Below are 17,553 nucleotides of genomic sequence, written 5' to 3'. Positions count from 1 at the left end.
TGTGTGCCCATCAGTGAGGATGCGAGGCAAAAACTAGCTGAAACGTGTTGCTTTTACAAATCTTGTGTTAATTAAAATTGATTGACATGTCTCATGTATACCAATTTCGCTAGCACACACAAGGCAAACGTAATTTATAAGACAGCTAGTTACTAAACGAACTTAAAACCCTGCCACATCTGTGGCATATGAACTTGGCTCTCACTCCTTTTACTAACAAACTTTCTCTTATCAGCAATTAACCATCCAACATTAAAAATAATGTGATATTTTTCATAAACACATGCACGTCTACATTTATCCACACTAGCGCAACAAACAATTATCTACGCCAGTTCAAGACGAATTTATCGCAAGAGGTCGCTTTTTCCTCTCGCAGTAGGAAACTATCGTGGGAGGGTCGTTTGCTTAATGGTGGGGTTGTTATTGGGTCAACTGTCATTTACTGCAGTTCCGATTACAGAAATTTTTTATGCAACTAATTTAAATCTTTTCGTCTCCCATTTTTATCAGTACTTTTAATTTATCTGCGGTGGGATATCCAGTTTTCAGTGCTATGGTTGGTTGTATCACATGACCTAAAAAAAGACTATGGTAAGTAGTCTATTTTATTCGATCAGCTGTACTATTTAAATAGCGCTATCAGTTATTTGTGGCATGCCTCGTTTTGTGTATTTAATTAAAAAAATAAATAAATAAAAAAAAAGGAAAGACACAGGATTGGAATTTTATATAATCGAACATTTCACTAAAAGCAGTACAATTACTATACACAACAATGGTTTATTTTTATTAATTAATTTTCAGTAGACAATTATTTTCATATTTATTTTTTGTGTTTATAACGCAACAGTATGCTTACGCTGTTCATTGAAGCCAAGAAGCATTTTGTATTTGATATGAAAATTAGGCATATTAATAAAATGTATTTTTATGAATATTTTATTTTTGTAAAATGTCTCATCAAATATATACATGATATTTCCAATGCTTGTGATAAACATTCTAGTGCACTGGTCCATTCCAAGCTCTTTTAGCAATTCTCATTTTGCTCCATAAAAATTGAGAAAAATCTGCATTTAGTGCAACATTCAGTTAACTTTTTTTTAGACCTCCCCACCTTTATGTTGAACCACCTGTCTTGATTTTATAACTACTGATTGAGAGTGTAAATATCGTTATTTAGTATTATTATTAGTAGTGGCAAAATAATGCAAGCAAGCAAGCTTATACAGCATCAGCAAAAGAAAGAAAACAACATTAACCCTGTCTTCATCAATTAGATTATTATTAGACATTCTGTCTAATAATCCATCTAGTTCTTCCTTAAATTTATTCAGTGTACCTGTTTTCACAATACCAGATGGATGTTATTTCCAAAAATCAATTATTATTGTCTGACTGAAAGCAGTTTTCATCTCATCTGTCCTGCAATTATTCTTTTCAATTTAAATTTATATTGCATTATGAGTATTATCTGAGAAAGAGTAAGGATGCCATGGGTGTGTTTAGTTTGCCCAAACTCTTTAAAACCTTAAAACTCTTCAAGCAGGTCTCCTTGCAGGTGCCTAGCTTCTAGATGTTGAAATTGCAGAACTGAAGTTTTTATTGGTAAGAGTACCATGTTATGTTCTGGACAAATCTGGTTGCTCTTCTCTGAACTTATTTCAGAAGATCCATATCCTTCATCTTAAAATGAGGCTTCCAGACCTGTATATAGTACTCAGCTGCACCCTGAGTATTATACAATGGGTTAGTTATCTCCATGTCTTGTAAAATTCCTGTATATCATTGACAGAGACCCATGAGCTGTCCCATTAGCCTGGCAGCACTGCTCAGAGAATTTTACGGTGGTTGTATGTAATGACCCCTAGGTCTTTTTTTTTTTGTTCTCTATTAATTTGATGTGGTACCACCTAGTTGATATGTTATTCATGAATTACTGTGACCTATATGCAATAACTTGAATATGGTACCCTGTGGCCCCCTGATAATTTATAATCATCCCATGCATTTTTTTTTTTTTTATCTTCCACCAGTCTCATCACTTTGTCTAACATCCATTTCGGTCTATACTTTTAACACTATCTCTTAGTTATTAATCACACTTCTTTAATTACTTCCTCAAATGCTTCTCATTTAGAATTTGCAGTCAGTAGCACCATAGTGTATAGTTTGAAGTATATAATTTGTCCTAAAGTGTGTTTTCCTTAAAATGAATGGGGCCACATCTGGTGAATACAATGGATATGATAAACTGAATGAGTATTTTGCATCTACATTCACACGAGGAGTTATTAAGGTTTGAAAATGCCAGTTATTAAAGTTTGAAAGTGCTACAATTTGAAAATGTCAAATTGTAGCAGGGTGCTTAATGATTTTGTAATAACTGAGAACAAAGTGGAGGAGAAATTGTTGAAGTTAAACATATGAAAGGCACCTGAGGTGGATGGGATCTATCCAGTTATATTAATGGAGATGGCAAAGGAAGTAAGCAAACCCTTAGCCATAATTATGAGAGCATCCTTGGACTCGGGAGGTCCCCAAGGACTGGAGATGTGCAAATGTATAACCAATTCACAAAGGGGGATCAAAGGGTGACACGAATAATTACAGACCAGTTAGTTTAACTTCTGTTCCTGGTAAAATAATGGAGTCACTTGTTAAAGATGCATTGCAGGACCATCTAGACAAGACTGCAGCAATACTTCAGACACAGCATGGGTTTGTTAAGGGAAAGTCTTGTCTGACAAATTTGATAGGATATTATGATATGGTTCCAAAAGAACTGGGTGCAAAAAATAATTTTGATATCATATACTTGGATTTCAGGAAAGCTTTTGACACTGTTGCACATGGATGCCTACTGTACAAATTGGAGCAGAATGTAATAAGGGTAAGTTGCTACAATGGATAAAAGGATGGTTGAGTGGGAGAAGACAGAAGGTGGTAATCAATGGGTGCTGCTCTTCGTGGACTAATGTTATTAGTGCAGTCAAACAGTGTTCGGTGTTAGGTCCACTGTTGTTTTGTATATTTATCAATGATATTGATGAAGGTATATCAGGCTTAGTGTCGAAGTTTGCAGATGATACAAAGGTTGACAGGGTTGTTAATGGCAGTGTGCTACTGCAACAGGATCTAGAAAATTTGGGCAGATGGGCTAAGAAGTGGCAACTGAAGTTTAACCTTGACAAATGCAACGTACTGCATATGGGTAGAAGTAACCCCAGAGAAACGTACCAACTGTGTGGTACTACACTTAAAGGTGGTAGAAAATGAAAAAGACCTGGGAGTAATTGTGCAGTCAGATATGATGTTTTCTGAGCAATGCAGACAGGCTGCCAGGGCAGGTCATGGGATTTTGTCAATGATATATAGGAATTTTGCTAGCAGGGAAAATGAAGTGAATGTCCGTCTGTATAAGGAAATGGTCAGGCCATGCCTTGAGTACTGCGTTCAGGTCTGTAGGCCTCATTTTAGGAAGGATGTAGATTTGCTTGAGTGTGTACAGAGAAGGGCAACAAGGTTGTTGAGGGGAATGAAGGGATCCTCTTACCAAGAGAGGCTTAAGTTCTGCAAATTTCAGTGGCTGGAGACTAGGCATCCACGCGGTGATCTGATTGAGGTGTATAAGTCGTTGAATTCTGAAGGGATTCTTCCACTTGTTCAGATTATGAACCTAAGGGGGGCATAAATTCAAATTAAGGAAAGACAGATGTAGAATAGATGTGTGGAAATTTGCCTTTAGCCAGCGGGTGGTTAATTGCTGGAACAAACTTCCATCTGTCGTTGTGGAAGTTGATAGACTAAATAAATTTAAGGAGGAACTGGACAAACATTTAGAGGGAATGGTTGTGTGAAATTTTTTTTTTTTTTTTGGCTGATTATAAGCTCATACACTTGCTTTCTTGCGTCACATGCCACCTCTACTGCTACTACTACTACTATAACACTTGATAATCTTGATAACCTGAAGAATTGATAAACATGGACTGTGTTCTGACACATTTTCATGAAAGTACAACATTATTGATTGGATACTATGATGTGGCCACAAAGGAACTGGATGCAAAAAATAATTTTGATATTATATACACTTAGATTTCAGGAAAGCTTTTGATACTGTTGCACATGGAAACTACTGTACTTGGAGGAGTATGGCATTAAGGGCAAGTTGCTACAGTGGATAAAAGGATGGTTGAGTGGGAGAACACAGAGAGTGGTAATCAGTGGATACTGCTCTTCGTGGACTAAGGTTATTAGTGTTGTCCCGCAGAGTTCGGTGTTGGGCTCATTGTTTTGTATATTTATCAGTGATATTGATGAAGGTATATCAAGCTTAATGTCAAAGTTTGCACAGTATGCTGCTGCAACAGGATCTGGAAAAGTTGGGTAGATTGGCTGAGAAGTGGCAACTGAAGTTTAACCTTGACAAATGCAAAGTACTGCATATGGGTAGCAGTAACTCCAGATAAATGTACCAACTGGGTGGTTCTACACTCAGGGTAGTGGAGAATGATAGAGACCTGGGGGTAATTGGGAAGTCAGATATGAAGTGTTCTGAGCAGTGCAGAAAGGCTGCCAGAGTAGGTCATGGAGGTCTTTTCAACGACATACAGGAATTTTGCAAGCAGGGATAAGGAGGTAATTAACCCCTTGTATAAGGCAATGGTCAGGCCACACCTTCAGTACTGCATTCAGGTCTGGAAGCCTCATTTTAGGAAGGATCTAGAGTTGTTAGAATGAGCACAGAGAAGGGCAACAAGGCTTGTGAGGGAAACAAAGGGGTGCTCTTACAAAGAAAGGTTTAAGTTCTGCAAATTGCAGCATCTGGAGACTAGGCACCTGCAAGCCAATCTGATTGAGGTGTATAAGGCCTTGAATGGATTGAGCAGGCTCAGCGCTAGTGGGTTTCTTCCTCTTGCTCAGATTACAAACCTGAGAGGGCATATATTCAAACTGAGGAAAGACCATTGTAGACAAAGACCAATAGATTGACAGTAGCCACTGGCAGAGGTGAAAGAGATTCTTGCACTGCTTCTATTAGAATGAGCAGAAGCCTGAAAAACAAGATGCTTGATATTTCAGAGACTGCTGGGAGCCATTGCGGTACAAGTAAACACATGGTTTGTGTTAGGGTAGCTAAGAATAGAAACAGGTGCAGATATACTTGCGTGTACACCAATGGTAGGAGTTTAGTAAACAAATTTGATGAATTTGAGGTATTGCTCAAAACATCGAAGGCAGATATTGTTGGGATATCAGAGACGTGGTGTCACACAGATATAAGGGATGCAGAACTGGAATTTGGGGAGTACAACGTCTACAGAAAGGATAGACAGGATAGGAAGGGGGGAAGGGGTTATGCTATTAGTTAAGAAACACATAAAAACTAAGGAAGTGAAGCCAATCCACATCGCTGGACAGTGGAGTGTTGAGTCAGTTTGGTGTGACATAAGCATTGGGAGATCAAAATTTTGAGTAGGAGTGTGCTATAGGCCTAATGACTCTGATGAGTATAATAAGAAACTGTACAGGGAAATAGAGTGGGCCAGTAAATCAGAGAGTCTTATAATGGGAGATTTTAATTTCCCAGATATTGACTGGAATTTGGGGGCTGGTCACTCACACACTAGCAGGGCTTTCGTGGATTTATTGGATGATTGTTTTCTACATCAGCATGTTCGGGAGGCAACTAGAGGGAGTAATACTCTTGATTTGATTATCAGCAGTGATTCTTCATGCATTAAGAATCTGCAGATAAATGAACCACTAGGTGGCAGTGATCACAGTGTGCTGAAGTGGGATTTACTCAAAGAGGTAACTACCATTAGGGGTAAAGGGAAGGGTTATTGCTTCCGTAAAGGCGACTACGATGGACTGAGACAGTATTTAAATTCTATACAGTGGGACCAACTGATGATGTTACGAACAGCAAATTCAAAATGGGAAGCATTCAAAGAACTTATCTTGGAAGCTACTAGGCTTTACATACCAACTAAGAAATATTGTTCAAGGTTTAGGCCAAAATGGATGTCAAATGAACTAATGAGGCATATGGCAGAAAATGCAGAAGAAAAATGCATGGGATACTTACAAATTAACACATGACACAGAAGCCTATGATAGATACAAGTTGATATGCAACCAAGTTACAAAGGAGGTTAGGCAAGCGAAGGCAGATTACGAGAAATCCTTGGCAAGGGATGCAAAGAAAAACAGCAAAGAGTTCTTTACTTATGTAAACTCTATAAGGAAGGGGATGAATCAGATTGGTCCACTTGATATTGATGGGTCAACTGTTGATGATCCTGCTCAGGTAGCTAACAAGCTAAATGAATATTTTGCATCGACATTCACACACGAGGAGTTATTCAGCGAGGGGAATGCCAGAGGTGTATTCAACTTTAGCAGTAAGCTACAGAATCTTGAAATAACTGGGAGTAAAGTGGAGGAGAAATTGTTGAAGATAAACACAAGAAAGGCACCCGGGGTGGATGGGATCTATCCAGTTATATTAAAGGAGGCAGCAAAGGAAGTAAGCAAACCCTTAGCATTAATTATGAGAGCTTCCTTGGACTCAGGGGAGGTACCCATAGACTGGAAATGTGCAAATGTGACCACAATTCACAAAGGAGGATCAAAGGCTGACACAAGTAATTATAGACCTGTGAGCTTAACTTCTGTTCCAGGAAAATTAATGGACACACTAGTTAAAGAAGCACTGCAGGATCATTTAGACAAGACTTCAGTTATAGCTCGGACACAGCATGGTTTTGTTAAGGGGAAGTCTTGCCTGACCAATTTGATTGGATACTATGATGCAGTCACAACAGAACTGGATGCAGGGAATAGCTTTGATATTATATACTTGGATCTTAGAAAGGCTTTTGATACTGTTGCACATGGAAGACTGCTACACAAATTGGAGCAGTGTGACATTGGAGGCAAATTGCTGCTATGGATAAAGGGGTGGTTGAGGGGGAGAAGACAGAGAGTTGTAATCAATGGACACTGCTCATCGTGGACTAATGTTATTAGTGGAGTGCCTCAGGGGCTCAGTGTTGGGTCCATTATTGTTTTCTGTATTCATAAATGATATTGATGAGGGTATATCAAGCTTAATGTCGAAGTTTGCAGACGATACAAAGGTAGGCAGGGTTGTCAAGGACACTACTGACACTATGCTGCTGCAACAGGATCTGGAAAGGTTGAGCAGATGGGCTGAGAGGTGGCAAATGAAGTTTAACATTGACAAATGTAAAGTACTACATATGGGAAACAGCAACCCCAGAGCAACGTATCAACTCTGTGGTACTACACTGACAGTGGTAGAGAATGAAAGGGACCTGGGGGTGTTTGTGCAGGCAGATATGAAGTTGTCTGAGAAGTGCAGACAGGCTGCAAGGGTAGCTCATGGTGTCTTGTCAATGATATACAGGAATTTTTCTAGCAGGGATAAGGAAGTGATTGTTCCCTTGCATAAGGCAATGGTCAGGCCACACCTTGAGTACTGTATACAGGTCTGGAGGCCTCATTTCAAGAAGGATGTAGAGCTGCTGGAACGAGTACAGAGAAGGGCAACAAGGTTAGTGAGTGGAACAAAGGGGTGCTCTTACGAAGAAAGGCTTAAGTTTTGCAAATTACAGTGTCTGGAGACTAGGCACCAGCGAGGTGATCTGATAGAGGTGTATAAAGCCTTGAATGGTTTGAGCATGCTCAATGCTGATGGGATCCTTCCTCTAGCTCAGAATAATCACCTGAGAGGGCATAAATTCAAATTGAGGAAAGACAGATGTAGGATAGACGTGCCGAAATTTGCCTTTAGCCAGCGGGTGGTTGGTTGGTGGAACAGACTTCCATCCCTTGTGGTGGAGGTTGATAGCCTAAATAAGTTTAGGGCTCAGCTGGACAGGTATTTTGAACGAACAGAGGGGTGAAGTGGAAGTGGGTTTTTTTTTTTTTTTTTGGCTGATGTTGCATAAGCTTGCTTTCTTGCATCAAATGCCTCTGCTAATGCTAATAAATGTGCAGAAATTTACCTTTAGCCTGCAGGTAGTTGATTGCTGGAACAAACTTCCATCCAATGTTGTTATGGAAGTTGATAGCTTAAATAAATTCATGTAGTGTGGCACTTTTACACCAAAGCAGTTTTCACTTACAGTGCATTGATGCACTGTAGGTGATAAAAAGCAGCTGTGGCATGGGGCGACTTGCTGCTTCAGGTGGTAAATTTCTGCACTACACCTCTGATAGAGAGGGTGGTGTATACAACTTCACTACCCTAGGAATCTGTTAGATTTTTGTCTAATCCAATGCCACTTATCCAAAAACATTTCTTGTTTGGCTTTATGAATTATAGTTAAGTGAATAAAGTATTTTAGAGTGCAGAGATGATAAACAAAAGAAAGTGAGGGTCAGGTGCCAAAGAGTTTAACAGCTGCTATACATTATAGACATGGAAAGGATAACTTTCTGTACTTATTTTTTTTTATAGCTAAATGGATCAGCATTGTAGTGATGGTTTCTTCTGTGTTATTTATGTTTTAATCTGTCTTGTGTGAAAGGCATGCCATGGATTGTTAACAGTAATTCAAAAATAAATAATATAAACACTTGTAAATCATGTCTGTTTATGTATGATAAAAATACACAAAAATATATATGTATCCACTGCCTAGTACAATTCAGTAAGCTATTTGGCTATCTGGCAGTGTTTCAGATCTATTTTGGAATTTCATCATCAGACCAAAATAATACTAAACTAAAGCAATGAAAAAGACACTTCAAAATTACTACTAAATGTTGAAAGAAGAGAACTATTAAATATATATGAAGTTTAAATTCTAAGATGAAGATTGAAGTTTGAAATCTAAGATTCTACAGAAAATCACCCACCTCCAACCACCACATTAAACAAATTTCACTTACAGTGCATTGATGCACTGTAGGTGATAAAAAGCAGGTGTGGCATGGGGCGACTTGCTGCTTCAATCTCATACCCTTCTCTTACTATAAAAATCGCAAGTTGGAAAACAATAACTTACTTGGCTTCTCTGCGTCAACCTCACCTGCTCACATCTACTGAAGTAAGCGAACAGTTGTGAATGAGATTATCCTGCTTAAGTGCCAATAGCATGAGAAATGTCCCTAGGCAACTTTTATTTAATTAAATTAAATTTAAAATGATAAAATTAATAAAATTTATAAATTTACACACCATTTTTCTATTTTCTCATCAGCCCAAATTTAATAGTCAAAAACAAATTAAATTAAAATTATCTGTGGTTCTTGAACCCAGCTGTTTCCTGTCTTTGAGACTTTTCTTCAATATCAAGATCTTAGAGGTCTGTTCCTTGAAGGCTATTTACTGGATTGGGAGTTCTGTCCCTTGATGGTCATCCTCTGAGTGTATGTGTCTGCAGATGCTAGATATCTTTTGGTTGGAGAATCTCTGATTGACTATCTCCAGGAGCTACTGCAGACATAGAACTGATTCTTGTCATTTTATATGACAAGAGAGAGCGTGTTATCAATGGGCACTGCTGTTCATGGACTAATGTTATTAGTGGAGTCCCCTAGGGTTCATTGTTCAGCCCATTGTTGTTTTTGGTATTTATCAATGATATTGATGAAGCTATATCAGGATTAATGTCTAGCTTTGCAGACTATACGAAGGTTGGCAGGGTTATTAATGACAGTAATGATATTACGCTACTGCAACAGGATCTGGAAAAGTTGAGCAGATGGGCTGAGAAGTGGCAACTGAAGTTTAACATTGAGAAATGTAAAGTACTGCATATGGATAGCAGTAACCCCAGAGTAACGTATCAACTGGATGGTACTCATGGTGTCTTGTCAATGATATACAGGAATTTTGCTAGCAGGGATAAGGAGTTGATTGTCCCCTTGTATAAGGCAATGGTCAGGTCACACATTGAGTACTATATACAGGTCTGGAGGCCTCATTTTAGGAAAGATGTAGAGCTGCGGGAACGAGTACAGAGAAGGGCAACAAGATTGGTGAGTGGAACAAAGGGTTGGTGTTACCAAGAAAGGCTTAAGTTCTGCAAATTACAGCTTCTGGAGACTAGGCACTTGCGAGGTGATCTAATTGAGGTGTATAAGGCCTTGAATGGATTGAGCAAGCTCAGTGCTAATGGGATTCTTCCTCTTGCTCAGATTACTTACCTGAGGGGGCTTAAATTCAAATTGAGGAAAGACAATTGTAGAATAGATGTGCAGAAATTCACCTTTAGCCAGCAGATGGTTGATAGTTGGAACAGACTTCCATATGTTGTAGTGGAGGTCAGCAACTTAAATAAGTTCAAGGCAGAACTAGACAAACATTTGGAGTGAATGGATGGGTGAAATGGGAAGGGTGGTTTTTTGGGCTGATGCTATATAAGCTTGCTTTCTTGCATCATATGCCCTGCTAAAGCTAATATTTCCTTTTCTTTGCTTTACACCGAAAGGACAGAATTCATTGGTTACCTGGTTCCTTGGGAATGCAACGCTGTCACCCCTCTAGCTAGTGGACAAACCCACCGCTTGGCAGGTATATAGGTACACTGCATTCACGTAGTTGGTAATTCAATGTCAATATGGATAAACATCGTGAATTAACAGACTTTGAAAGAGGGATGATAGTGGGTGCACAATGCATGAGTGACCCTATTGTGGAGGTGATACAGAAATTGCACTATCCCCGTTTGACAGTATCGAGAGTGTATTGGGAATATGCCATTTTCAGAGTAACATCTCATCGTGGACAGCACTGTAGGCATAGAAAGGTAGTGGATGTATGTGGCCGTCGATGTCTGTCTCACATTGTTTCAGTCAACTGGAGAGTGACAGTGGCACAAATCACCACTGACTTCAACGAGGGGGGTGCCAGAAATGTCTGCAACAAGACCATCAGGCAATCATTAACAGCAATAGATTATGGGAGCCACCAACCCGCCAGAGTCCCATTGTTAACACCACGACACAGGACTCTATGCCTCAACTGGGCAAAAGAACATTGGCACTGGATCTTGAATGATTGGAGACAGGTCTCCTGCTCTGATGAGTTCCGTTTCCAGTTATTTCGATCGGACGGGAGGGTACATATTTGGCAGAAACCGCATGAAGCTATGCACCAGTCATGTCAACAAGGAACTTGGAACAAGGTTCAAGCAGGTGGACGGTTGGTAATGGTCTGGGGGCATGTTCAACTGGCACACATTGGGACCTCTGGTACATCTAGATGCATCTCTGGACTGTCCAGGTTACATGTCCATCCTTGCAGACCATCTGCATCCCTTCATGGTCATTGTGCACCCACAGGGCAATGAGCTCTTCCACCAGGACAATGCACTTCCAACAGAGCTGTGGTGACTAGAACATGGTTCGAAGAGCATTCCGTAGGTTTTACCACCATGGAATGGCCTCTCTGCTCACCGGATGTGAACCCTGTGGAGCATCTTTGTGATGCTGTGGAAAGGTCTGTTCGAGCTTTGGATCCTCCACCCAGGAATGCGATGGAATTGGGGACAGCGGTGCAACAAGCATGGATGGAAATGCACTTGGAAATAACTAGTGGACTCAATGTTTACCACGTGACTGCCCTCATCCAGGCGAAAGGTGGGCCTGCCCGTTACTAGGTAGGTTACTACTACTTATATGTGATTTCTGTCCAATCAGCGTAGTTTAGTTATAATTAGACTGATAATGGGATCTTGAAATTTAGTCTGATAGTTTACTGAATTGTACTAAGAATTGGGATATATCAATTTTTTTGCGTATTTTAATGATTTCCATTATTATATCATGACTATTATGTGTTAGTTCTAGAGGTCGGCTTGGGCCAGGGCCTGCCTCTTTTGGCCGGGTAACAAGAAGGATGTTCAAGCTCGGGCCAGGCAACATGAACAATGTTTGGGCTTGGTTCGGGTACAAATAATTGTAATGAATTGTTATTTCCAAAATTTTCAGACTATTTCCTACATATATATATATAATTTTTAAATATTTTGTTATGCATTTAAATTTTTAAAGGTTTTTTTAGAAAAAATGTATATTAGTTCTCCTTTGACACTTAATTGACCAACAAGGTGCACTTTTGCAACTTCTCCAAAATTCACCGAAATTTGTACTCTTTCATGGAAATAACCCAGTCTGAATTTTTACTCAGTAAAGTAGCCTTTACCCTTAAGCGGGCAGTAAGTTGCAATTTACATTACATCAAGAGTATGATATGAGTCATTATGTCCCCCGGCAGTGCGTTCCTTCTTAGTGTGTACAATATACAGTATTTATTAAAAGTGTGATATCGTTAATCCCTAGTTCTACTAAATCTGCGATTTTGGGTTGACCTACTTTCAATTCTAAGAACATTCTTAGAGTACTGACCAATAATAGAAATACAGGTAAGGTGAATGATTACTCATCATTCATACAGTGAGAATTGCCAGTGACAGATGTGACAGTCAGTTCTAATTTGTTAATTTAAATAGAGGTGGATATTAATATTAGTTTTGGAATTATATTAAATATGGTAAATTGAAAATTTATTACATTTTCTTTTTTATATAATTAATATTGATAATTATTTTGGATAATTATTATTGTTATATAATTATCAGTATTGAATTTTGAATCTGAAAGTTTATTTTTTTTTATTATTATTACGTAACTTCAAAGTAATCCTAGTGGTTTTATTTGTATAAAAAGCTTCAATCGGGGGTGGGATAAAAATCAGTTCTTTGAAAAAAAAATTCAGGCTCGGGTCGGGCTGGACCGGACTGCACCATCTAGACTTCAGGCTCGGGCCGGGCCAGGTAAAAATAAAAAATTTAGGCCTGTGTAGACCTCTAGTTAGTTAACACTAAACTAATACGTAAATGATATGTAATTTGTCTAGCATGAACTTGATCCATACAGATGACAACTTGTGCTTTAACAGTGTTCCTCGTCAACACTGGGACTTTGTTGGATGTTGGTGGTGGAATTCTTCCGCAAGAATTCCACCACCTTTTCCACTAGCATTTCTCTGGATTAGCCCTCCTGCATATAAGAGAAACAATTCAACCTTTTTCATATAAGGATAGTGGCATTAGCAGTGGCATATGATGTAAGAAAGAAGGATTATGCAGCATCAGCCAAATAAAAAAAAAAAAACTTCCCGTTTCATCTATCCATTCCCTCCAATAGTATGTCTAGTTCTTCTGGAATTTATTTAATCTCTCAACTTCCACAACAACAGATGGAGATTCATTCCAGCAATCAACCACTTGCCGGCTAAAGGCAAACTTCTGCAACTGTCTTTCCTCAATTTGAATTTATTCTCCCTCGTGTGTAATCTGAGCAAGAGGAAGAATCCCATCAGCATTTAGCTTGCTCAAACCATTCAGAGCCTTTAACATCTCAATCAGATCAGCTCACAGGTGCCTAGTCTCCAGATGCTGCAATTTGCAGAACTGAAGCCTTTCTTTGTAAGAGCACTCCCTTTGTTGCCCTTCTCTGCACTTATTCCAGCAGCTCCACATCCTTCCTATACAACGAGATAATAACCTCATTATCCCTACTAGCAAAATTCCTGTATATGATTGACAAACCCCATGAGCTGTCATGGCAGCTTGTCTGCATTGCTCAGAGAACTTCATAATCCAAATACAGAATTACTCCCACGTTTTCTACAATTTCCACTACTATGAGTGTAGTACTATAGAGTTGGTACATTATTACTCTGAGGTTACTACTACTTATATGTAGTACTTTGCATTTGTCAGTGTTAAACTTCAATTGTCATTTCTCAGCACATCTGCCTAACTTTTCTAGATTCTGTTGCAGTAGCATACTGCCATTCCTGTCATTAACCACCCTGCCAACTGTTGTATCATCTTCAAACTTGGACATTAAGCTTGATATGTCATCATTGATAACATTGATAAATACAGGAAACAGTAATTGGCTAAAAACTGAACCCCATGGGATTCCATTAATAACATTAGTCTGTGAATAGCAGTGTCCATTGGTTACTACTCACTGTCTTCTCCCACTTTACCAACCCTTTATCCATAGCAACCATACTGCTCCAGTTTGTACAGTGGTCTTTTATGTGCAACAGTAATCAGAGCTTTCCTGAAATCAAAGTATAAGATGTCAAAGTTATTTTTTGCATCCAGTTCCTTTGTGACCACATCATAGTATCCATTCAAATTGGTTAGACAAGATTTCCTCTTAACAAACCCATTCTGTGTCTGAAGTATAACTGCAGTCTTGTTTAGATGATACTACATTACTTCTTTAGCCAGTGACTCCATTATTTTCCCTGGAACAGAAGTTAAACTAACAGTCTGTAATAACTCATGTCACCCTCTGATACACTTTGTGAATTGGAGATACATTTGCCCATTTCCAGCCTGTCAGGAGCTCCCTTGAATACAAGGATGCTTTCATAATTATAGCTAAGGGTTTGCTTACTTCCTTTGCTGCCTCCATTAACATAATTGGACTGATCACATCCACCCCAGGTGCCCCTCTTATGTTCAACAATTACTCTTCCACTTTCCTCTCACTTATCACAAAATTAGCTTCTTTAGCATTAGCATTAGAAAAGGCATATGATGCAAGAAAGCAAGTTTATATAGCATCAGCCAAAAAAAAAAAAAAAAACACCTTCACATTTCACCCATCCATTCACTTCAAATGTTTGTCTAGTTCTGCCTTGAACTTATTTAGGTTGTTGACCTCCACTACAGCACATGGAAGTTTGTTCCAACTATCAACCACCTGCTGGCTAAAGGCAAATTTCTGCATATCTATTTTACAACTGTCTTTCCTCAATTTGAATTTATGTTCCCCTCAGGTGATTAATCTGGGCAAGAGGAAGGATCCCATCAGCATTGAGCTTCCTCAAACCATTCAAGGCCTTATACACCTCAATCAGATCACCTTGCAGGTGCCTGGTACTGTAATTTGCATAACTTGAGCCTTTCTTCATAAGAGTGACCCTTTGTTCCATTCATTAATCTTGTTGCCCTTCTCTATACTTGTTCCAGCAGCTCTACATCCTAAAATGAGGCCTCAAGGTGTGGCCTGACCATTGCCTTATACAAGGGGATAATCGCCTCTTTATCCCTGCTAGAAAAATGTTTGTATATCATTGACAAGACACTCTTGCAGCCTTTCTGCACTACTCAGAAAACTTCATATCTGACTGCACAATTACCCCCAGCTCTCTTTCATTCTCCACTACCTTGAGTGTATTATCACCCAGTTGATATGTTTGTGCACTACCCATATCCAGTACTTTACATTTGTCAATGTTAAACGTCAGTTGCCACCTCTCGGCCCATTTGCCCAACTTTTCCAGATCCTGTTGCAGCAGCATACTGTCATTAACAACCCTGCCAATCTTCATATTGTCTGCAAACTTAGACATTAATCCTGATATAACTTCATCAATATCATTGATAAATACAGAAAATAACAATGGGCCCAACACCGAACCCTGGGGGACACCACTAATAACATTAGTCCAAAAAGAGCAGTGTCCATTAATTACCACTCTCTGTCTTCTCTCACTCAACCATCCTTTTATCCATTGTAGCAACTTGCCCTTAATGCCATACTGCTCCAGTTTGTACAGTATTCTTCCATGTGCCACAGTATCAAAAGATTTCCTAAAATCCAAGTATACGATTCAAAAATAATTTTTTGCATCCATTACCTTTTGTGACCACATCATAGTATCCAATAAAATTAGTCAGATAAGACTTCCCCTTTAACAAATCCCCATACTGTGTCTGAACTATAACTGCGGTCTTGCCCCTCGACGTGGGCACCTGTACGTGGTGAGGGGACCTCCCAGTGACGCTGCTGGACTTCCAGACTAGCATCACTGGGATCCAACGCCCACAGCCCAGGTTCCAGGCTTACACCAATGGAATCCGGCGTGTTTGCCGTGCGCTGCGACCCGTGGAAATTCGGAAAGGGGGATCCTGGTGGTTGAGGGGCCCAGCTTCAATACACCACTTTGGCCCCTGCTTCGACAAGACGGGTGGTCCTGGAAGGCCCGGCTAGGATCAATCGGCTAGTAGGCTCGCCTGCGAGGGTCAACCGTGTCAATGCCACGCCCCTACCCTCATGGTCCGAGGGACAGGATTCAGGCTGGCAGCGGTGCGGGTATAGTGTCTGGGTAGCCCTGGCGTTCCACTCCCGAGCGCATTTATTGCATGCTGGGTAGTGGGCGTCCCTTTGGGCTCCGTGGTGGGTGGGGAGCCCGGGCACTGAATCACTTCAAAACTTCATGAATCCTGATAAACATATTCCTTCCGGGGCCCCAACCCGGTCCTTATCTGAAAATAATGATGGAGAGGCAGATAGCATTATTGCTACAAAGCGGCAGCGAACCGAACTACCATCAGGGCCTGTCCCAAGGTTCTTAATAATGCATTCCACTAACGAAACACCGATTGGTAAAATGTCACCCTTTTTTATACAAAAAGGGTTGGATGGGTTAGCAGGTACACCCAAATCAGTTAAGAGGCTCTGTTCTGGGGACCTCTTTATTGAAACAAAAAATGACAGGCAGTTTGAACATCTACTCCGAGTAACATCAATCGGAGGAATACCCATAACAGTGACACCACACAGAACACTAAATTCATCGAGAGGTGTCATTTCGGAGTGGGACCTTCTCGATGTCACCGAGGAGGAAATCTGCTCCGAATTAAAACCACAGGGAGTTACTGGTGTCAAGAGAATCACTGCGCGAAGGGATGGAAAAATTGTTAAAACCAGGAGCGTTATCCTGACTTTTAACTCTCCCAAACCTCCTGATGAGATTAAAGCTGGCTACATCAACTGTCCAGTGCATCCATATGTTACAAACCCTTTACGGTGTTTTAAATGCCAGAAATATGGACATTCTCAAATGGCCTGCCGTGGAGTCCTTGCATGTGCTCGATGTGGTGCAAAGGATCACGAAACAACAGCATGTTCAGCCACGAAACCCACCTGCATTAACTGTGACGGCGAACACCCGGCCTACTCACGAGCATGCCAGAGGTGGAAAGAAGAAAAAGAAATTCAACGGCTGAAGGCAGAGCTAAACATATCGTACCAGGAGTCAAGGAAAGCAGTGAAACCTCTTAACATCAAAAAACCTACCTACGCCCAGAAGGTAGCAGGGAGGTGTTCGATTGGGACTCAGGCGGACATGTCCGTCCCTCCAAAAGAATCATTTACTCCCATTGCACGTTATCTTTTAAGCTCCCAAAAACCTGCACAGAAAAACCAATCAGCTGCCACTCCTATATCGGTACCTCCTAATGCTCCACAAATAACAAAAGCAAATGCAAAAGAAAAGAATAAGAAAGGTGAAATACCACCTAGTACCCAAGAAAACATGGATGTTGAGCAGAAGGAGGTACAAGAAGACTCAGTTTTGGAGCTCTTTGCTGAGGAGGAAATGGACACTGGACAGCGTCCATACTTCCCCAGGAAGGAGAAGGCCAGAACTGAAAAAGATAAGCCCTCAGCACCTCGGAAGCCGCCTGATGG

At 40.1% G+C, this 17,553-nt stretch overlaps 1 protein-coding gene across 1 annotated transcript in view; it reads left to right on the top strand.

Moving 5' to 3' along the window:
* Nucleotides 1–557: 557 nt before the first annotated feature.
* LOC150076763 (uncharacterized) overlaps nt 558–17,553 on the top strand; it is a 408,267-nt gene continuing 391,271 nt past the window's right edge. Inside the window, exon 1 of the mRNA XM_090386915.1 lies at nt 558–594. The gene's annotated coding sequence lies outside the window, so the exon portion shown is untranslated. The remainder of the gene's footprint in view (nt 595–17,553) is intronic.

The sequence above is a fragment of the Mastigoproctus giganteus genome, chromosome 12 (assembly GCF_048544385.1).
Source record: "Mastigoproctus giganteus isolate SK-2022 chromosome 12, ASM4854438v1, whole genome shotgun sequence".
Lineage (NCBI taxonomy): Eukaryota > Metazoa > Arthropoda > Arachnida > Uropygi > Thelyphonidae > Mastigoproctus > Mastigoproctus giganteus.
The sequence above is the reverse complement of the archived record's forward strand: the minus strand, read 5'-3'. Positions and strand labels throughout refer to the sequence as shown.